Here is a 16,948-nt window from a genome sequence, read left to right as displayed (position 1 = left end):
GCAGAGGAGAAGTCAAGCCTAAAATAAGTGTTGCCCACTAGAGGGTGAGTCGATATCTGTCCTGTGCCCCTTCCTAATATGGAGGTAGAGGAGTTTGTGGCTTCCCTCTCCTATCAGGGGCACAAGCTCTCAGGGGCCCAGGCTTCTCCTAGGCTGTGGCACAGGGCAGGTGCCAAGTCTAATCTAGAATTGAAAGAAATCCCTCCTAGCTCAGATGCCCTGTGTTCTATATTCAAGCAGCCCCTTTCTCTCTAATGGACTGGGTCCTAAGAAGATATACTACTTGATAAAAGTTCACAGTTCAGCTAACATTTACGCAGAGAATAGCCAACAATGTCTGGTTTCCCAAATGTGTGCCATGGTTGGCAGTACCTGCTATACTCATTCAGGCAGTGTGGCATAGTGGATAGAGCACTGGCCTTGGGATTAGGAAATTGGATTCAAGTCCTGCTTGGCATGTACTGGCTATGTGGCCATAGGCAAGTCTCTAATCCTCTTCATGCCCCAGGGCTAAACTAAAAAGTTACCCACCAATAGCACATGCGCATTGAGGAGAGTGCTAGAGCACACTCAGTTTGGTGCTGGCTTAGATAATAGAAATCAATAATTGGTCTCCTGCCTCAGGGAATTTATAGTCTAGTGGCAAAGGAGGGAACATACACAGCAGTGGTGTCAAAAAATAGAACCAGCTGGAATATCAAACCCCACAGAGTAGCATGCTTTTGTGTGTTTTTATTCATTTTGTTGCATATTTCCTAATCATATTTTAATCTGGTTCCAGCCCCATTTGGGAGTATTGTGGGCCACATGTTTGACATCCCCAATGTACAGATAGATATAATGCAAAGTAAAGTCTAAGGTAAAGGGCAAAAAATAGGAAAGATAAAATCTGAAACCAGGTCTGAAAGAAATAAGCTGTCTCCAACCAGGAGGATCAGAAGGTTTCCTGGCAGGGTTGGCTTTCACATGGAACCTCGAACTGGATGCCACAGATGGAAATGGAAGCAATAGAAGCATTCCAAGGAAAGGGGATGGTTATGAGCAAGTGTGGGATGGAACAGAAAAATCACACATGTGGCCAGAATAGGCTGTGTGACCACTATGTGACCCCTAGCAAACCATGTCATGTCTCTGCCTCAGTTTCTCATTCCACGAAAATGGGGTTGGACTAGATTATCTCTGTTCTTTCCAGTTCTAAAATCCCACGATTCTATCCAAGATGACATAAGACCAAGAAAGTGGCTGTCACCAAAATGAAGTTCTCTGCTTGCTTTATAACTGGGCAAATCCTTTAAACTCTTTGAACCTCAGTTTCCTTATGTGTTAAATGGGGAAGGGAGGAAACAAGCATTTGTTAAGCATTTGCTAAGTGGCATGGTAGAGAGTGCTGTGCCTGGAGTCGGGAAGACCCGAGTTCAAATCCATCCTCAGACTGAGTAACCCTGGGCATGTCACCTCACCCTGTTTGCCTCAGTTTCCTCATCTGTAAAATGAGCTGGAGAAGGAAATGGCAAACCCCTCCAGTATCTTTGTCAAGAAAACCCCAAATGGGGTCAAAAAGAGTCAGACAAGACTAAACAACATATGCAAGGCACTATGCCAAGAGCTGGGGCATACAAATACAACAAAAAAAAATACAGTCCCTACCCTCAAAGAGGCTTACATTCAAACAGAGAAAGACATCATGGCAGGGAGCTGAAACCCGGAAAGGGAGAGATGAGAAGATCTGGCTCAGGGGCATGATTTCAAATAAAGAAAGTTAGGAACAGGGCCAGGAGGTAAGTGGAGGCAAGCTGACCTGGATCCTTCCCCAAATGGAGGAATTAACCAGTGGGAAAGGGGAGGGAAGGGGTGTTATGGATCAGTATTCCAGAATGAGCAAGCCACGGGGGTGGTAGAGTATTCTAGGGCCAGAAGGTGTGGGAAAGGATGAGAAAGGGTTAGAAGTATGATTTGAATGGAGATGACAGTCCTTGTGCTATCTGCCTCATGGCTGTCATAAAGGGAAGCACTTTGTAACCCTTAAAGGAATGTGTGAGGAATGTGTGTGTCTGGGAGCTATTGCTATCATTATTACTACATTCTGTTTCATTGCTACATTACATTTGCTACATGTTACATTCATCATATGTTATTTTAACTCCTTGACTTAATGAGAATGGGTCCCCAAAGATGCTGCAAATTTCTGATATGGAATCACATATCTGAACTCTTTTCTTAGTACAAGACAGTGTAGTGCTTTAAGATGTGCCAAGTTTACACATGTACAATTATACACATTCTGATTTGATCTATATCACAACCCCCTGAGTTAAGTGCTGGAGGTATTTGTTTTTGTGCAGTCATTTCAGCTGTGTCTGGCTCTTCCTGATCCCATTTGGGGTTTGTTTTTTCAGCAAAGACATAGGAGTGGTTTGCCATTTCCTTTTCTATCTCATTTTACAGATGAGGAACTGAGGCAAGCAAGTTGAAGTGACTTGCTCAGGGTCACACAGCTAGTCAGTATCTGAGGGTGGATTTGAACTAAGTTCAGTGGTCCATCCACTACACCACCTAGCTGCCTAATGTTTAGTGTACCCATTTTATGGCGGAAGAACTAAGACACAGAGAGTCTAAGTGACTTGTATAAGTATTAAAGGTGGGATTCAAATTCAGCTCTTTCTTAATCCAAGTTCAGCACTGTCTCCCATCAGACTACACTGCCTTCAGTGGGGGCAAGTGTGCCCAGACAACAGCTCATGTTTAAAACTTTTGGGGTATTTAGTGAGCTGTAAACTCAATGTGAGTCAACGTGCGACATGGAGGCCCAGAAAGTCACTGTGATCTCAGGTCATGTTAATGCAGGAATATTCCAGAATGAGAGAGATATGAGTCATAAAGTCATACATAGTTTCAGCACTAGAAGAGACCTTAGAAATAATCTAATCTAACCCCTTTTTTTTAGAAAAGAGGCAACTGAGACCTGGAGAAAGTAAGTAATCATGGTCCCACAACTGGTACAGGAGTGAGAACCACAGCCCCCTGATGCCACCTCTAATCTTTCCACCTTCCCCACTCTGAAACCAGGAGCTAAGGCCCCTCTGTGGTTCTACCAGGGTCAGACCACAGCTAGAGGGGTACCTCATTCAGTTCTGGAAGCTCCCCTTCAAGAGAACTATTAAGAAACCAGAGCATGTCCATAGGACAGTGGCAAGGACAGTGAGGGGTCTGGAAACAAGAAATAGTTAAAGGAGCTGGGGAGGTGTATCCTGGAGAATATAAAACTTAGGGTGCATCAGGAGGGCTATGGGAGGAAGGACTTGCCCTTCTTGACCCCAGAGAGCTAGGAGAAATGGGTTCAAAGTCAATCAATCAATATTTATTCAGCACCTACTATGTGCCAGGCACTGTGCTAAGCATTGGGGATACAAAAAGAAGCAAAAGACACTTCTTGCTCTCAAGGACCTTACAATCTGATGGGCAAGACAACTTGGAAACAAATACATACAAAGCAGGGTGTGCACAGGATAAGTTGTTGTTAGGTTGTTTCAATTGTGTCCCCTCTTTTTGACTCCATCTGGGGTTTTCTTGGTAGAGATGCTAGAGTGGTCTGTCATTTCCTTCTCCAGCTCACTTTACAGATGAGGAAACTGAGGCAAATAGGGTTAAATATTTTGCCCAGAATCACAGCTAACAAGTATCTGAATCTGGATTTGAATCCAGGTCTTGCTGATATCAGACTCATGGCTCCACCTAGCTTCCCACGGGATAAAAAGGAAATAATTGACAGAGAGAAGGCTCTAGAATTAAGAGGGGTTGGAAAAAGGCTTCCAGTAAAAGATAGGATTTTAGTTGGGAAGTAAAGGAAGCCAGGGAAGCCAGTCAACAGAGATGATAGGAAAGGGAGGCTTTCATTTTGACTTAAGAACAACATTTTACCATGGAAGTTGTCCCTAAAGAGGACAGGCTGCCCCTGGAGCTGGTGTGATCCCCACTGGAGGGCTTCAGCTAAAGCTGGAAAACCACCACAGTCCAACATTAAGTGACCTTCATGTGCCTATGGTCTGCGCACTGGGCGGAACCTTGAGGATACAAAGACAATGAAAAGTCACACCTGCACTTTTTACATTCTACTGAGAGGAAGTGACATGAATACCTATGCATGTGAACATTTGAGGAGATAGAGAGATAGAGAGCACTAATGACTAGAAGGCCCAGGGAAGGTTTCACATGGGAGGTGGGCCATGAGCTGAACCTTAGGTAGCTAGGAATTCTAAAAGGGAGATTGGGGATGAGGGCAGGGCATGCATCCCAGGCTTCAGGGACAGTATGCAAAGGTATAAAGGCAGGAAGTGGAATGCCAGGTTTAAAGAACTGCAAACAGGTCAGTCTCACTAAAAGGGAGAGTTTGTGAAAGAGAACAGAACCAGGGTGGCAAGGTCACATTGTGGATTAAATGCCCAACTGAGGAATTTGCATTTTATCCCAAAGGCAAAAAGGAATCTCTCAGGGAAGTTTCTTGAACTTGAGTGTGATATGATTAGATGTGCTTTAGGAAGCTGACTTGGGGGCTTGGGTGGAGAACAGATTGGAGAGGGGAAAGCCTAGAAAGGGGTTGACCAATCAGAAGATGAGATGTGGAAAGGGTGGAAAGATAGGAAGGAAGATACTATTTGCATCCAGAGAAAGAAATGATAGATAGGTAGATAGATAGATAGATAGATAGATAGATAGATAGATAGATAGATAGATAGATAGATAGATAGATAGATGATAGATAGATAGAGATAGAGATGCACAAAAACACACACATATATACATATTTGTGTCAAATGGTAGCCATGGGGTGGGAGGGGAGAAAAGGATACAATAACTGTTGTATATTTAAAAAGAATAGCAATGCCATCTTGGGGAAGGAAAAAGGGAGAGAGAAAAATTTGGAACTCCAAATCTTATGAAAAATGGACACTGAAAACTAGCTTAATATGTAATTGAAAAAAATGAAATGCTATGTACCAAAAAAAAAAGGATAGCCAGTTGTTCATATTAAATCTGCAGTTTCAGGTGAAATCTTTTTTTCTACTCCATTTTGTTGTGGAAATGTTTGTTTTACTTCTAAAGTACAGAACTAAAAAAAAATAATAAATTAACTTTTTTTTAAAGGGTGGGGAGTTTCAACCATATAAACCCTCCTACTCAATAAACTCCAGTATCTTCCTATCACCTCCGGGATCAAATAGAAAATTATCTGGCATTCAAAGTCCTTCACCCCACCCCCACCCCATCCCCAGACACACGCACCTTTTGGGTCTTCTTATATGTTCCTCGTCTCTACATACAATCCAGTGACTCTAGTCTCCTGGCTGTCTTTCCAATAAGACACTCCATCTCTCCCCTCCAGGCCTTTTCTCTGGTTGGAGAACATTTAAGGCTAGAATGTTCAGCCTCCTCACCTCTGCCTCCTGGCTTCCCTGGCTTCCTTGAAGTCCCCACTAAAATCCTACTTTCTATAGGAAACCTTTCCCAATTCCTCTTAATGTTAGCGCCTTCCCTTTGTTACTTATTTCCTATTTTCCCTGAGTATAGTTTGTTTACACACATTTGTTTGCTTATTGTCTTCCCTGTTAGATTGTGAGCTCCTTGAGATCAGGGACTGTCTTTTGCTTCTTTTTGCATACCACACACACACACACACACACACACAATGAGCATAGTGTCTGACACACAGTAGGCACTTAAATGCTTATTGACTGACTGAGAAGGGGACAGATATAAAATATTTTATGAAGGTAGAATTGACAAGATGTCCCTTGGGACATAAGAATAAAGGACAGGAAAGAGTGGAGAATTCCAAATTTAGAAACTGAATAATGAGAAGAATAGTGGTGTCCTCAACAGAAATAAAAAAATTTTATTGAGCGGTGGATTTAGGGGAGGAAATTAGTTCTGTTTTGGCCATGATTAATTTGAGTTGCATTTGAACATCCAGTTAGAGACACTCAACAGGCAGTTGCTGATTAGAGACCGGATCTCAGGAGAAAGACTAGAGCTAGAGCTGTAAAACTAGTTGAATCCAAAAGAGGTGATGAGATCAACAAAAGAGAAGGGTGCAAAGAGAAAAGAATAGATACCACTCTACAGAAAGAAAGGACATATATATACATACACACACACACACACACACACACACACACTCACACAGTGGCACCTTTCATTATAGCCAAGAATTAGAAACAAAATAAGTATCCATCAATAGAGAAATGACTGAACAAATTGTGGCATGTGAATATAATTGGAATATTTCATCATAAGGAATGATGAATATATGATGGTTTCAGAGAAACCTTGTTGGAGGCTTATTTGAACTGATGCAGAGTGAAATGAACAGAAAAGAACCAGGACAACAATTTATACAATGACTACAATAATGTAAAGGAAAACAACTTTGGAAGATCTTCAGAGTTTGGATCAATTCAGTGGCTAACCAGGACTTAAAAAGATGAAACAAACTTTCTACCTCTTGGTTGCTAAGTGATAGACAAGAGGTATAGAAAGAGACAAACCTTTATGAGATGCCTATGGAACCTCCAAAGTATAACAAGTATGGTTGCTTAACTATATTTACTGTTTACAAAAGAGGACTTCTGTGGGAGAAGAGGAGTTGGTGGATAATTAGAGTGATGCTAAGAAAAGAAAAAGAAAGGAAGAAAAACAAAAGAAGAAAAGAAAGATGGAAGGAAGGAAAAAGAAATGGAGGGAGGGGAGAAAAAGAGGAAAAAAGGAAAGGAAGGAAAGAAAAAGAAGAAAGGAGGGAAGGAAGAAGAAGAAAGAGATGGAAGGAGGAAGGAAAGTAGGAAGGAGAAGGAGGAAGGAAGAAAAACAAAGAAAGAAGGAAGGAGGGAGGGAAGGAAAAAAAGAAAAAGAAGTAGAGAAAGAAAGAAGGAAAGAAAGAAGACTTTAAATATGCCTAGGAGCAGAAGAAAGTTCAGAAACAGGACAGAGAAGTTTTGTTATCATTGTATAAATTTAATACATACTTTTTATGAAGCCAGGTAGCACAAATTCAGTTTCATGCATAATCTTTTCTCTTTTTTGTTTATTGTAGTGTTCATGCTGTTGATATTTGTTAAATTCATAACTTTTTTAAAAATTAAGGAGAAAGGCAAGAGAGTCCAGTATAGACAGGTTGGGATGGGAATGGAGAGATGGGGGGGGGGAGGGGGGGGAAGGATGTGCGTGGTGACCCACCAAACCAAACTCAAGAGCAACGGTCAGAGAAGTGGAAAGAACTAGGAAAGGCCATGGGAGAAGAGACAATTCAGGTGAAGAGGGCGAGTTAACAGTGTTGAGTGCAGCAGATGTCAAGAAACATAAGAACTGAAGAAGTCCGTCAATTTATTATCTTTGGGATTCCTGTTCCAGTTCAGGCCTCTGGGTGTCCTCAGGGGTTCTTTGCAACTTCTGTGACTGAGATTCTGGGATAGTTACAGGCCAGCAGGTGGTGATAGAGATTTGAAAAACATAAGTCTCCCTCCTCCCTCCTCCCACCCTCACCTCCCAGGACTATATAGAAAAAACACTGACTGCCCAAGGAACAAGTTGTAACTCTCTCTCTCCAAGGAAGTGGTCCCCTGTTTCCCTAGCAGGACTATTCCTCAGCCATCCCAATCAGAAGGTCTTTTGTGTCAGAGCATTCCAGGGAAGAAGATGCCAACAACCCATTGCAATTACACATTCCAGGATTTTCATTGTCTGGAACCCAAGTCTCCAGACCCCAGACTCATAACTTTCCACTATACCGTGAGATCTGAGGAGAGCTCCCCAAGGAGCTGTGTGGACTCAGATGGCTTGAACAATTCTTTGGTAGGAGTGAATGGGACATTAGAACAGACTATCGCACTAGAAGATCCCTTAGAACACAGGACATTAAAACATAGACTGTTAGAATTGAAAGGGTCCTTGGAGATTGTCTAGTCCAATCCTAAAACGGAAACAGACCAGAGGGGGGTGATGAGTGGGCAAATATCCACATGAGCATCTGGAAACAATGAGCCCTTGGGGGCTACCTGGGTGCCAACTGGAAGTACTCTCAGCACCACCCAACTCCCTGAACATCCATTTTAATGTAACTATTTCTAGGGCCCTACTAATAGGAAAGTCTTGCCAATAGCCCTGGCCAAAATCCCAATTTCCAAAACTAAGAAAGGCAAACTTTTTGTGTTATAAAAAGGTCCTGTACAAAAGAAGCATTTATAGCAATTCCCCTACACACACACACACACACACACACACACACACACACACACACACACACATACAAACATACTCCTCCCTCCCTAGTTAAATCCATGTTTTTTCCAAGTCCCACTACTTCCAGAAAATCATCTCTGACCCCTCTAGCCCACAAAGACCACATCCCATTAACTTCAGTTTAGTTCCTTGTATTTTATCAATGAGCAGCTAGATGGAAAAGTGGATAGAGCACCAGGCCAGGAGTCAGGAAGACCTGAGTTCAAATCCAGCCTCAGACACTTGCTAACTCTGTGATCTTGGGCAAGTCACTTAAGCATTTAACCCTCTTTGCCTCAGTTTCCTCATCTGTAAAACAAACTGGAAAAGGAAATAACTAACCATTCCAGTATCTTTACCAAGAAAATCCCAAATGGGGTCACAAAGAATCAAACATGACTGAAACAACTGAACAATAATATGTTGATCTTTCATAGGATATCAAAGCTGGAAGGGAGCTTAGAACATAGACTATTACATATAGCTAGAAAATCTTTTAGAAGTCATCTTGTGTAGTGGAAGGGAGTGTGGAATTTGGAGCCAGAGACCTGGGGTTCAAATCCTGATTCTACCACTTGAATTGCTGTTGTGACTTTGGAGTCATCATTTCCCTTCCTGAGGTCCCTTCTAGCACTAAATCTATGATACTAGGAATGGCTAAACAGATCATGGCACCTGAATGTATATAGTAGACTAGTACTGAGCAGTAAGAAATGATACCCATGAAGGAGTCAGAGAAGCATAACACTTAGATGAACTGATCCAGAGTGAAGTAAGCAGAACCAAGAAAAGTACATATATATATACATAAACATACACACACACACACAAATCACCTTAACAACTGAAATAGAGGTAGCTAGATGGCACAGTGGATAAAGAACTGAAGTCAAACAGTTCGAATCCTACCTGAGATGCTTAGCAGCTACACAACCCTGGCCAAGTCAGTTTGCTCTTCTCCTGCTCTGTAAGAGGGAGATAAACATGGCATTTACCTCCCAGAGTTGTTGTGAGGATCAAATGAGATATTTGTAAAGTGTTTTGTAGACCTTACAGCAGTATATAATTGCTAGCTCTTAAATTACTAAATGGGGAACATGAAAAAATGAACGTTATAGAATTATAGTGACCAAGTTTAGCCTCATTGGGAAAGCATTGTAGAGATGTAACTCCTTCCCCTCTTTGCAAAGGTGGAACACGATGCGTTGAAATAACCATTCTGCTGCCAGATCCAGATGATGCATCGATTGGCTTGGCTGAACTTCCTTTTGCTCGTTTTGTATTTTTCGTAACAAGAGATGGCTCAGTAGAGGAGATGGATAAATCTTTGAAATGAAGATACTATAAAACAAACTACATCAAAAAAAATTTAAGAGAAATTCCTTTGTAAACTGACATAAATGAAAGCATTAATTATTACCTGACCTACCCACCCCCACTTTATAGATAAGGAAACAGGTTCAGATTGGGGATATGGCCAAGTCCACACTTATGGTAAGTGCGAGTGGGAACTGGAAGCCAGGTATCTGGATTCCTAGGCTGTTATTTCTGTTTCACTAGAAGCCTGCCTCCTTTTACTCCAGACAAATGCAGGGCAGCCAAGGGTTGAATCCATTAGGATGCTTAAACTGTCACGCTCACAAGAGTCTGACTCATTCTGAGAAAGTCAGTGTCATCATCTGGCCTCACGACACCTGGCCTTGCACATTCCTCCCTGCCTGACCCTGGACCCATGCCCTTGATCACATATCACTGATCTCTCCCATATCCCTTCTCCATCAACCATTTTTTATTCTCTTCCTAGAACACTCAGCAACTATTACCAGGATCTACTTTTACCGGACACGCACTAACTGTGTGACCTTGGGCAAGTCATTTAAACCCATTGCCTTCAACAAACAGACAAAACCAGAATATAAAATGTGGTCACTGGAAGCAGCCTTAGATCATAGATTGTTAGAGCTGGAAAAAGGAACCTTAGAGATTACCTAATGACTGGGGTGGGGAACCTGTGGCCTCAGGGCTTCATGTAGCCCTTTGTGTGGAAAAAACAAACAAATGTTCTATGAAGTTTGGATTCAGTTGAAGGGCTGCACTTGAGGACCTAGAGGGCCATATGTGACCTTGAGGCCCCAGGCTCCCCACTCCTGCCTAGTCTAACATCTCCATTTCATAAATCAAGAAACTGAGCCCAGAGAGGGGAAGGCCCTTTTCTAAGGGCACACAGCCTGATATTGAATTTACAAATCTGTGATTCTGACCCTATATCCAGGGCTTTTCCTGTTGGGAGGGAAAGGGGTTAGAGGGTCTCAGGGACTGACAACAGCAGTGGATGCCTGGACCCTGAGTAGCTTGTGTGGACATGGTTCCCTTGGTAGTGACAGAAACAAATCTGAGGTCAAAGGCTAATAATATCTCAGACAGAAACCCGAGTTAGGGCTTTTCCCTGACACGTTGGCCGGGCCTGACACGACCTACACCCTCTCCTTCCCCCCACCCCGGAAAAGCGCCAAGGGATGAAGAGGCCAGGTGCCACCAGCTGCCCCAGCCTCTCAGCCGCAGAGACTCAGAGGATATTTCCAGACTCCAGATGCCCTGGGGTGTGAAGGGGGTGGTAAGGGGGGAGGGGGGAAAGTGGAGGTGATGTTGCCAAGGACGCTTGATTTTGTTTGCCCTGCCTGGGGCCTCCGCCTCTGCAACCTGGCCCAACTCTTGGATTCCTAGGGCCTTGTGACAAGCCCTGAGTTTCCAGAAATGAGTTTTCTGGGGATCGGAAGTCCCCCCTCCCATCCTAGACCCCTTGCCGTGCACCTCCTTCCTCCCTCCTTTGCCCTTGGAGAGGTTCAGAGACCCCAAAATGTACTTCTCACTCCATAACCCCTACTAAATCCAACTCAAGCCAATAAGACCCAAAGACCATAAGGTACTCAGCTTGAGTTGAGCCCACTCTGACTAGACCCTCTGCAGAATCATCATTGTCCTGTCCATGTAAGGAAGAGGATTTAGCCTGTGGGGAACAAATGCAGCCCAGAATCTGAATGTTCCCCATCCTCCCAAGAGTTTTCAGGTATTCAAGGCTGCTAGGTGATAGAGTAGCTACAAGTGCTAGACCCCGCATCATCAAGGGCTGAATCTTTCCTCAGTCACTTACTAGCTACTTAACCCTGAACAAGTGATTTATAAGTTCTCCATCAGTTGTCTCATCTATAAAATGGGGATAATAATAGCACTTACTTCACAGGAGTGTTGTACGGAGCAAATGAGATAATGCATGCAAAGAGCTTTGCAGAACTCCAAGCCCCATATAAATGCTAACTGCTACTATTATTGTTTGAGGGGCTTTCATGTGGAAGAGGGAGGAGGAGTGTTCTTTCTAGCCCCAAAGGACAGAACCAGGAACTGTGGGTAGGAGTTATAAAGGGGGGGGGGGGGGGGGTGAACCTCAACAAAAAGGGTTTTTCAAAAGCAAACTGGGATGCCTAGGAAGGTAATGTATTCCCCCTCCAATGACAGTCATCAGACAGACTTGATGACTCTTTGTTGGATATGGGGTACTATGGAATTTCTTCTGGGTATGGGGTGAACTAGATGGCCACTGAGGTAAACTTCTAATCTCCTGTGATTCGGTGAGGGAGCACAAGCCCATAGGAGTCCAGACACCTGACTTCTGGCTTCTGACACAAACATGCTCAGTGTCCTTGCTCAAGTGGCCTTCCCTACCCTGGGTCTCAATTGTCAGTCCTTCCCAGCTCTAACATTCTATGAGCCTCCCTGTGAGTGGGAACTCAGGCTCTGCCAGCCTAGGAAACAAAGGAAGCCCCTGAGGTGTGTCTGTGTGAGGGTGGGAGGAGGTGACTGACTCAGGGAGGGAGGAGAGCTGACTCTCCAGTTGCCAAGGAAACAGATGAAGGACAGCCCCGTATTGTGTCTTCCACTGTCGTCAGGACAACCCGGTGGGGACCTAACCCACGTGAGGCTTAGGGGACGCCAAATTGAATGGATATTACAGAAGTGGATGATGTCATCAACGATTACTTAAGGACAACCTCCAGCTAGTACTACCCTCAAATCCGGTCCCCCCCAACCTGGTTCCCCTACCCAACCTCTCCCACCCCCAATTAACAGTAAGAATCAGTCGTCATATGTACTTTAAAGTTCCCATAGTCTTGTCTGTGCATTATCTCACAGGATAGTCACAGCCCCGTGAATGAGGCTGGGAAGGCAGAGATAAAGAAACCTAGGTTGGAGAAGGGATCTCTGACTTAGAAATGTGGACTATTCAAGTCAATTCAAGCACCAGGCACCAGCACCAGACTTGAGAGATGTAAAGACAAAAGAAAAACAAAATAAAACACGAGAATCCCAGCCCTTAGGGAATTCAAGTGGATAATCAGCCTGGAAAGATGTGTGGGATTGTGAAGGACTTTAAATGAAAATAGAAAAGTCTGTATTTTATCCTAGAGGCAATAGGGAAACATCCATGGATGCTTTCTGAGGGCCATGGAAGATTTGTGCTGTAAAAGTTTCCATTACAGTAATGTATGGTAAATGGATCAGAGAAAGAGAGGTTGGGTGCAAGGAGCCCAGTCAGGAGGCCACTGACCTGGAAGAATCCTTAGAGATTATCTAGTGTCTGTTCCTTGCTTTACAGACTAGAGAAGCAAAGCCACTAGCCCAAGATCAGGAAGCTAAAAAGCAGTGAACCAACTCAAACCCAGGTTGCCTGATCCCCAAACCAGGACTGCTTCTACTATCTACACTAAGGTGTGGATAGGTACACAATTACTCAACCATTCTGAGACTCAGTTTTTTTCTCTGTAAAATAAAGATGCAGCTAGGTGGCACAGTGGATAGAGTGCCCGACCTGGAGTCAGAAGACCTGAATTCAAATTTGGCCTCAAACAAGTATTAGCTGTGTGACCCTAGTCTAGTCATTTCACCCTTGTTTGCCTCAATTTCCTCATCTGGAGGAAAGAAAATTAGATGAAGAAGGAAATGGCAATCCACTCCAGTGTCTTGGTCAAGAAAATCCCAAATGGGGTCACGAAGAGTCAGTCATGACTGAAAAACAACAAAAATGAAGGTATTGGGCTAAGTGTTGTCCAAGGTCTCTCTAGTACTAAAAGTCCCTGTTCTAAATTTCCTTCCAGCTCTGACATTCTGTGTTCTGAGGTCTTCCCCGCTTCTCATATTACGTATTTTAAGGTTTCTTTCATCTCTTTGTTCTACAGTCCCTCTGAGCTTTTAATATGCTGTGTTTTAAGATCCCTTCCAGCTCTGATATTCTGTGTTCTAAGAACCCTTGTAATTTTAACTCAATTCAATTTAATTCAACATATACAGTGTCTACTATGTGCAAGGCATTGTATTCAGAACATTCTGTGTTTTAAAGCCCTACCACTGCCTGAAGTTTCTATCCCCTTCACCTTCAGTCTATCCTCTAGTTTACAATTAAATTCAGTCTGAAACTGTTAGACCTATTTTTGTTAAATTCCCCACTGAGTGCTATGTGTTATGATAACTCAGGGCACAGTGACTTTGGATTAGTCACTATCTGCTACTACATCAGACATCTTGGAATGCCCCCTAAATTCTTATCATTGTTTGTTTGTTGTTCTATTTAGTTTTCAGTAGATAGAGCACGAGATTCAGGGTCAAAGGAACTAGATTTAAATCCCAACTGCCACTTATTGTATATGACTTTGAATAAGTTATTTCACTTTTTTCTGATTATCTCTTCCCATCAGTATGTCCAGACTAGGATGACATCTAGTCCCTTCCCATTCTAAATGCATGAGCTTATTTTGACCCAGAGCACTACTGTCTTTTCAATCACTCAGGTTCACAACCTCAATATTATCCTGGATTTTCTCTCCCTGTCCCACATATCCAATCAGTTGCCTAATCTCGTGTCTTACCTCCATAACATCTTTATTTCTCTCCTCTATCTCATAAGGCCATTACCCTCTCTGAAGCCTTATTACAGCTCACCTGGACTGTCAAATACCTTCCTAATTGGTCTCCCTGTTTTCATTATATTTGCCCTCTCCAATCCATCCTCAACACAACTGCCAAATAAACTCCAGTGGTTCTCTATTGCCTTAGAACCAAATATAAACTCCTCTGTTTGACATTTAAAGGTCTTTTCATCCTGACCCCAACCTACCTTTCCAGCTTTTTTATATCACTCCCCTTCCTGCACTCCATGGTCCTGCAAAATTGGTGGTCTTGTATTCCTTACACAAAATCCTTCCTCTTCTGTCTCCATTGCTTTATATTAGCTGTCTTTTGAGCCTGGAATGCCCTCCCTTCTCAGCTCTGACTCTTAGAATCCCTAGCTTCCTTCAAGGCTCAGACAAAATACCATCTTCTAAACAAAACCTTTCCTGATCTACCAGATGCTAGTGTCCTCTCCCCCAAATTTAGAATCTCTATCTATACATATGTGTGTGGATGGATAGATAGATATAGATATTTACGTATGTACATATCCCTCCCCTCCCCTCCCAGTAAATACCCATTGCCTAGCACTTAAAAAAATGAACCTGTGATTTCATGAGTATAGGGAACTCCCAGGGAAGGAATTCTCTCTCCTAAGGTAGACCCCAACCTCAGAGAGCTGCCTGGAGCACTGAGACTTTAAATGTATGTCAGTGGAGGGACTTTAATTCAATTCTTTCTGACTCCTAAGCAGGTTCTCTCTCCACTATCCCTATAGTGGCATATAGTAGTGTGGCATATAGTAGTCACTTCAATAAATAATTGTTGGCTGATTGATCAATGTATTCTATAGTCCTATTCTAAATAAATGGAATATGAAGTGATTTTCAAATCTTTATGTGTGACTATTTCCCAAGCTCTCCTCTTCTTCCTAGCAGTTCCCAGGAGGCACAAGATAGGAGGCTGGGATCCCAAGTACAGATCTTTTCTCCTAGGAGAAAGAAACAGAAGGAGAGAGGCCAAGCTAGATCCTGGGGCCAACAAACAATGCAACATGAGCCCCATTTGGCCAGTCATGGGGTCAGGGCCCAACTGGTTCAATGTCTAGGCCAGATTTACCAAAATGTCCTCATGAGCTCAGCATCCAGGAAGCTTGGGGAAGGCCAGCTGGACCCCCCAGGACAGAGATGGGGGAGGAGAGAGGAGGACAGGAGAGGATATTTTTAGCCCAGTTGCCTGTATCAGCTCTGTGTGGGCAAAGGCCCAGAAAACTGAGCAGGCGAAGAGGAAAGAGAGGGTGGGGCGGCTGATCAGAAATACAAAGGCACACGTTCAAATCCCAGCTGTAAGTGTTATGTGTATTGGAGGAAATCATTTCACCTTTCTTCCTTCTCTGTAAAATTAGGAGTTAAGCCCAGATACTGGCTAAGGTCCCTCCTTAGCTCTAAATCCTATGATCCTATGATACTAGAAGTCCCTTTCTCCTCTCCGAGACTCAATTTTCTCATCTGTAAAATGGAAATTATAGGATCATAGACTTAATAACTGCTGCACTCTCTACCTCAGAGTTATTATAAGGAGTATATTTTGTAAACCTTAAAGCACTATAGAAATGTAAATTCTCATTACATTGGGGGTCCTGGGAGACAACTGCTAAGGGAGACCCCAAACCCAGGTGCTGTAAAGTCAGGAGGTTGTGATGATCCATCTCCTTTCGCTTTCCCTCAAGGCATCAGGGCCATGGCACAGAGAATACCCAGGCCTATTTGCTCCCAGCTTCTCCTCCCCCACTTCTGCTCCCAACTTTTCTTTCTTTTCTGCCCTATGAAAACTACCCCTTCTTGCTTTCATTATGGCTCGACAGAGCACCCAACTGAAAAGGATGAAGAAACCAGACCTTGTAAGGTGTTCATCGAAAGAGCATTGACCTGGATTCAAATCCTAGATTTGCCCTTTCCTACCAGTACGACCCTGGGTAAGTCATCTCTCTGGATCTCAGCTATAAAAAGAACTCTAACTAGATCCCTTCTTAGGGGAACTCCAAGATCCATTCCAACTCTAAATACTATAATCCTATAATGTGTTACTTCTTCCAATGAGGAAGAGGTCGATCATAGGGGATTTCAGACTAACAATATTGAGGGATGGTGGAGGGAGAATGATACATTGGCGTAAGGAGACCTTCTTGTTCCTTAATTTGTTGTTTAGACATTTTCAGTTGTGTCTGACCTTTTTGGGGTTTTCTTGGTAAAAATACTGGAGTGGTTTGCTACTTCGTTCTCCAGCTCATTTCACAGATAAGGAAACTGAGGCAAACAAGGTTAAATCACTTACCCAGAATCACCCAGCTAGTAAATGTCTGAGACTAGATTTGAATTCAGGTCTTCCTGACTCCAGGCCCAGTACTCATCAACTGGGCCATCCAACTGCCCCTGCTCCTTAAATCACTGTCCTCTTGGCATCCCTGCTCAACCACCCTCTAATCCAAAGAGGGAAATCATTATTTCTCTGAATCTCCACAATGGGGGCCCTATGCTTACTCAGCTCCCATTTTTAAGGTGAGGCTGAAACCCTACTCCTCACCCTCCATCCCAGAAAATCTCTGGCTCCTCAGAAGGTATACAAGCATCAGTTTTTCCATAACATCTGTGGCCTGTATCTCCTCTTCTCTACCCACTGAGTCACCACCATACTTCAGGACCTCACCATCTCTGCCTGGAGGAGTCTCCTACACAATATA

The sequence above is a fragment of the Notamacropus eugenii genome, chromosome 1, assembly GCF_028372415.1.
Source record: "Notamacropus eugenii isolate mMacEug1 chromosome 1, mMacEug1.pri_v2, whole genome shotgun sequence".
NCBI lineage: Eukaryota > Metazoa > Chordata > Mammalia > Diprotodontia > Macropodidae > Notamacropus > Notamacropus eugenii.
The sequence above is the reverse complement of the archived record's forward strand: the minus strand, read 5'-3'. Positions refer to the sequence as shown.